The following is a 6192-nucleotide window of genomic DNA, read 5'->3' as shown; positions in this document are numbered from 1 at the left end:
TCTCTGAATTATTGCACCAACTTGCCACTGATTTTCACCGTGACTCTCTCCATGCAAGATGTGCAGCTAGAGCATAGTCAAGTGCAGTTAGTGACACAGCAGAGGAGAGGAAACTGTGTGGAGGACCTGAGCTAGAAGACACGAAAGGACAAGTGTGCATTAATCAGCTAAATTGGCTCTTTTGTTTTGCTTGGCTTTTGCAGTTACAGTGGAAGCATAAGATGGCTTTCAGCAACCACACAAACAGTAGTTCGGTCACGCCGGATTTATTCCACATGTTTGTGGAACAAAAGAAGACACTTCGGTTCACTAATTTCAGCAACCCAGCCTTGGAGCTGCAAGAGGAGATAATGGCCTCGTTTTATATCCTCATCATTGTCGGGTTTTTCGGCTTTCTTCTCTTTGTCATGATGCTCAGCAATATTGTTTCCAGCAAGCCTGAAAACTACATTGACTACCTCTACTCTGGGAAGCTTAACCTTCAGAGAAGCAATGTGGAGCTTCCAGGAAAGGAGATCAAGGACACGTTCATTGCTATCAACAGCGCTGCCTTACTGGAACTGCAAAGGCAGGATGGCAAAAACCACTCTGGGCCTGAGGCACCGAACAAAGACGCAGTCCTGAAGAATGTATGAAAATGGTTTATTTTCATTACCATTCTGTTGTGCATACGGAGCGTAAACAGGGATATTTTTCATAAATGAAAGCAAGAGATGAGGAGCTGTGCCAGAAGAGATGCAGACAGGTTTTGTGCAAGCTTCCCACGTGGTGCTGTGAAGGTATTCAAGCACAACCTGTGGTACTTCAGCCCCAGGCCTTTGGAGAAGAGGCTGGAAATCAAGTCCTTGCTGGCCTAGCTCTTTCATGGCTGTTTCTATCATGTTTTTATAGCTTGCCTTTTGGGAGAATGGAAGGGCCTTCCTTTGCATACCGTTGTTTCAAGAAGAGTCAGCATGTTTTCAGATGGAGCGCTGCTGTTGTGCCTGTTTGCTGTTATTATTTATTCACTGATTTATTTGGGGGGGTCTGAGCTGCCAGCAAGCAGAAAGAGCCACAACGGCCCCTGCATCCATCCTCGCCACCACACCAGGCACCCAGAGGTGGAAGCAAGCTGACCCATGTTCGGCCCTTTCTGAATGAAGGATTTCAAGGGTCTGGAGGCACATGTCAGACTTGAACTTGTTTGCTCTCTTGGCAGGCTTTGTCTGCAGCAGGTTTTTTGACAGTGGTCGTGCATTTCTCAGCAGCTCTCTTCCTGCATGTCAGCCCTTTACCAAAGCCCAGGACAATGAGGAAGGGCAAGACATCCAGAGGTCCTTCCAGGGTCTCTTCCAGGGCCCACCTGGACAGCACCTGATAAGCCACAGCTGTAACCTGCACGATTGTGCCACCACTGTATCAATAATCCCTGATAAATTCCTCCAGTGTTTAGGGCTAACCCCCTCAGCATGAAATCCTATTGAGCCCTCAGCCCCTACTACTTCCTGAGGTGGTAGAGAGTAAGCAGGGGGCTTGCCATGGTAGTTTTAGGATGTCTTCTGCAGGTCACCAAGCCTCAACAGACACAAGAAAGAGGGGTTTGCTGACCACGCAGCTCAGGGATGTTAAATTCATGATGTGTAGAGCCCTGGTGTACAGTGGTCCAGGACAGACAGCTATGGCAAGGCAAACATTGGCAGTGGGCTTCAGCTTGCTATATTTGGTCCACACATTCATTGGAAAAAGCTCTGGAGTCTGCAAAACAAAATGTTTGGAAACTGGTGGTGCAGATGCTCTGAGAACTTTAAGGCGTTTTGTTATAGAAGGAAAAATCCTATGAAACCATATGAAAACCTCAACCATACACAAAATTGTATGCCTGTGGGGCGGGTGTTGCTGGTTCCACTCAGCCTCCTTTATGTTGCTATGTGCGTTTGCTTTTTGTTACTGTTAGGAAGAAAGTTCTCAACCATTTTATACCCTTGTAAATATTCCTTCTTAACTTTTCTTGAACCGGTTTTTACTCTACCTGTAGCTTCATGTTTTGCTACTGCAATTTCATTTTTTTTTTTTTTAGTTTTTTTCTTTAATGTACCCTTCGCTGCCATGACATAGTGTTATTATTATGGGGTTTTGCCACTGTTTCATCCAAGCCAACTGCCTGGAAATGATTTACTTAATGTGGGACAAATCCTTAAAGGGAATTTCCACAGCCTGATCTCGTAAGACATGTTCCAAGGCTGATACTTCCAGCTGATAGCCAAGATGAAATCCACACTGCTCTCTTGGCTTTCCATACTTCTTCCTTGAATTCCAAAGATTCAGCTTTCCAACACAGACATCTCCTTTTTTGGACAGGTGCATATTCCCCAGACACTGTCTCCAGTAGAGGCCAATTAGGCAGCTGAGTTAGTTTTGGACTCCATTGCTTTTGGCCTTATTACCGTGTCTGGTTTAATAGCCGCTCAGTTTCAGCCAGGATCCACTATTTATACTCACTGCTCCTGACTATGCTCAGTAGCCATGCTCCCACTGCTGCAACTCAACTATTCAGATCTGGAAAATGAGAGGTGTTTTGAAGGTAGAAAAATTTGCAGTTCCAGGTTTGTTCCTTCTACCCAGTGTGGGGGTTTTCTGGAAGGTGGCAAGTGTCACTGTCCATTCTGGAGAAGGGTCAATTTCTGCCCAGTACCAGTATGAAAAGACTTCAGCTTGACATTTTGCAATAGTGACAATTCCGCCTCTTTTGTAGACCCAGTTTATCAATTTTTCCCCTCATGCAATGGTGTCAGGAAGCAGAATCAAACCTCTCTTTCCATCATGAGTGTTAGATACAGGTTTCAGACATCCATCACACATGCCAGGCTCTGTGCAGTGAAATCTTATCTCCTGCATCAGTGGCTACTGCTTTTCTGGATGGGATTATGGGAAAGCGCCAGGCAGGAGGGTGAACTCCAGAGCCATGGGAAGTGCTCTTTACCTCCCGGCAAACCCAGCTTCTGAAAACCAATTCACTGCTGAGGTATGACAGAAAACTACTGATATTCCCTTTGGTGGCCCTTTGGGGACAAGCCCATTCCCACTCACATCATAGACTAGTTTGGGTTGGAAGGGACCTTCAAAATACATCTAGTCCGACCCCCTGCAACGAGCAGGGACATCTTCAACTAGATCAGGTTGCTCAGAGCCCCGTCCAGCTTGGCCTTGAATGTCTCCAGGGATGGGGCATCCACCACCTCTCTGGGCAACCTCTGCCAGTGTTTCAACAGCCTCACTGTAAAAAATTCATTCCTTGTGTTTTGCTTGAATCTCCCCTCCTTTAGTTTAACACCATTACCCCTTGTCCTGTCACAACAGCTCCTGCTAAAAAATGTCTGTCCTCATCTTTTTCACAGGCCCCTTTTAAGTACTAAAAGGCTATCTCATTCCTAACGAGTCCAGGCCATAGATGGCCCAGTATTTCTACCTGAAATTATGGTCATACTCAGATAGAAGCTGTGACTGTGATGCCACCAAGGGGAAGGCTGCTGAGATCAACCTTGGCTGAGAATCCCTAATGCTCACACCCAAATTTCATCAGTTTTCACAAGGTGCCTTGCTGCTCTTTGTGGGAAATTGCCAGCAGTTGTACTAGCCCTGTTCTGAGAAGTTTAGGGCTCTTACCCTAGGTATTGGTTTAATTTATTTTCTGAAGTTTCCACCTTTTTCTGTGTTTTCACTCTGAAGCCATCTTTGATTTTGGCAAGTGCTTCTCTTATTGTTTCCATCACAGATCAAAAGGTAAAATTACACACTTTTGGAAAAGTCTCATTTGACATCAGAAATACTTCTTTGGCATGGGACTTCAGCAACAGTTCAGGACTTCACCAGACAGCTAGGAGGGTAAATAGATTATTTAAATTGGGTGTGGTATTTGTTAGAAAAAAAATCCTAATTTTTATCACTCCATGTAAGATTGGAAGAAAACTAAACTCCCTGTAGAATAATGGTCTCAAGTGTTGGTTTTGGAAAAAAAATCAGACTTACAAAACATTTTATTTAGATAAAAATAAAACATTAAATTTCAAAACTAGCAACTTAGTTTTAGCTGCTACATGTAATATAATACAGCAGTAAAAACATGCAGTTTGCTTAACATCTTGTCTACTGTTTCTGTGTATTTAATTATGTTCTGTATTTCACTATGTTTTTATTTGGGATTTTAAAATAAAAGGTTTGTAATTATTTTTAGCTTGTATATAGAACGTGGTGACTGGTAACCTAATAACATAATTACTACTGAAATGGGTAATTGGTATGCAATCGATAATTGGTATCTTAATTGCTTCATTAATAGGGATTTTGTTCACAGTTAATCGGTAGGTTTGTTATTTAGCTGAGTGGTACAATGGAATTCAGTGTAGCACCAAAAAAGTCCGTTGTGGGGATGGAGGGTCACTGCTCAGTCCCTATTTGTGTATGCAGGCAGTGATGGAAGGGCAGGCAGCAGCCAGGGGCCAGGCCACCCACCCCCTTCCCAGGGGGAGCAGGATGCCTGGGCAACCCTGTGAAATGTTCCCTGTGCCACGGAGCCCATCCTCCCTCACCCACAGACACTGGGGGGGCGGGTAACCCCCCTGGCCAGTGCCCTGTGTCTGGGTGCTGGGTGCAACGGCTGGCTGTGCTGGAAGCGGGGGAGGAAGATGAGTGGTCCCAGCACTGATGGCCAAACCCCAACCTTCAGGGCACTGCCATGCTGCCACAGGCAGGTCCTGCTGAGAGGGCAGCAGGTGAGAGCAGGAGACTCCCATGCAATGGGTGAAGTTGGACAAGATAGCGATCAGAAATGCCTTTTCCCAAATCCCAAATGCACTTGTGAGACAGGGGTTACCCCTAGAGATTTAGTACTGTGTGGTTTGCTAGGGGATGTCAGAAGTCTAAAATAACACAAGGACAGGCGATCTCTGCTCCAAAATGTTCACTTGGCTATGTAGACGTGGGGTGGGAGGGAAAAGAGACAAAATGGAACACAGCAAACTAAAGGTAGCATGGCAAATAAAATACAGTTCTTTGCATCTCTAACTAGAGTTTTATGTATGCTGCCCAAGTTTTTTAAAAGATATTTAGATGCTGGGACTGTGAATAATTGTTTTTAAAGCAGGTCAAATGGTAGATTTATGTCATACATATATATACACACACACATATATATATATATGTATGAATGGGATAGAGGAAAATCCACTTCTTAAATAGTTACTCTGAAAGTAGTCCATCCCTCCTGTCCCATTACATATCAGCTGTATTGTTAGTACATCTGCAACCAGTTAGGCTCAGACCATTCATGGGGGTTGAAGGAACCAGGGTCAGCTGGAGATGCAGACATGGTGATGCCACCTGACAGGCTAAGAGTGTCACAGTGTCCTTCTGGGACAGCACCAAAATACAGTGACAGAGACCTTGCCCATGCCTAAGGCCTCAGAAGCCAAAAGGCTGGTTTGCATGTCCTTCATCCACCTTGGCAAGTCCCTTCATCAGCCCATGAAAGCACAGAGAAGCTGCAGCCTACAGCAGCAGGCTTTGTCACTCGGCATTTCATTTGATGCTGCAAAACCACAAAAGCCTGGAGAGAAAGAGGAAAAGTTTCAGGACTGTTTGCTTTAGGGGGTCTGAACTGAGGAACATCAAACCTAATCTTCCTGGGCAGCCCCAGAGATATCTACAAGTGTGGTCCAGTTCAGATGAGGACCATGTTTTTGTAATGCACTTCCTGAGGGCTGCGGCTGTGCTTTGGTTTGCCTCATGGAGCAGCCTTGGAGCACACAAGTGGGCTGGGCACCACAGCTTCCAGCCCGTGGGCAGCCTGCAGTGGACAGAGATGTTGCTTGCCACCAGTGGCCACAGCAGAGAAAGGCCTGAGAGGCACCAAGCTGGCAGTGTTGGAGCCGTCCCTAGCCTGGCACAGTCGGGAGGCCTCAGGGACAAGCCCGGCAAAGGAGGAGAGCACAGAGAAAGTGAAGGGAAGCCCTACCTCACTCTTGTATTTGGGACCCTGCCTGGTTGCTACCACAGTTGCTCCCCTGCTCTGTTTCCTACTAGTGTCCATTTACAATCAGAAGGAAGCTACAAAGCAAGAGTAACAAAAGCAATGTGCCTTTTTTGTGTCTCTCTCAAGGATGGCATGCTCCAACTCATGCACAATTTACTAAATCTTCTCTGGAGAGAAGAAAAGGA

Source organism: Patagioenas fasciata, chromosome 1, assembly GCF_037038585.1.
Source record: "Patagioenas fasciata isolate bPatFas1 chromosome 1, bPatFas1.hap1, whole genome shotgun sequence".
Classification (NCBI taxonomy): domain Eukaryota; kingdom Metazoa; phylum Chordata; class Aves; order Columbiformes; family Columbidae; genus Patagioenas; species Patagioenas fasciata.
Note: the sequence above shows the minus strand (reverse complement) of the source record.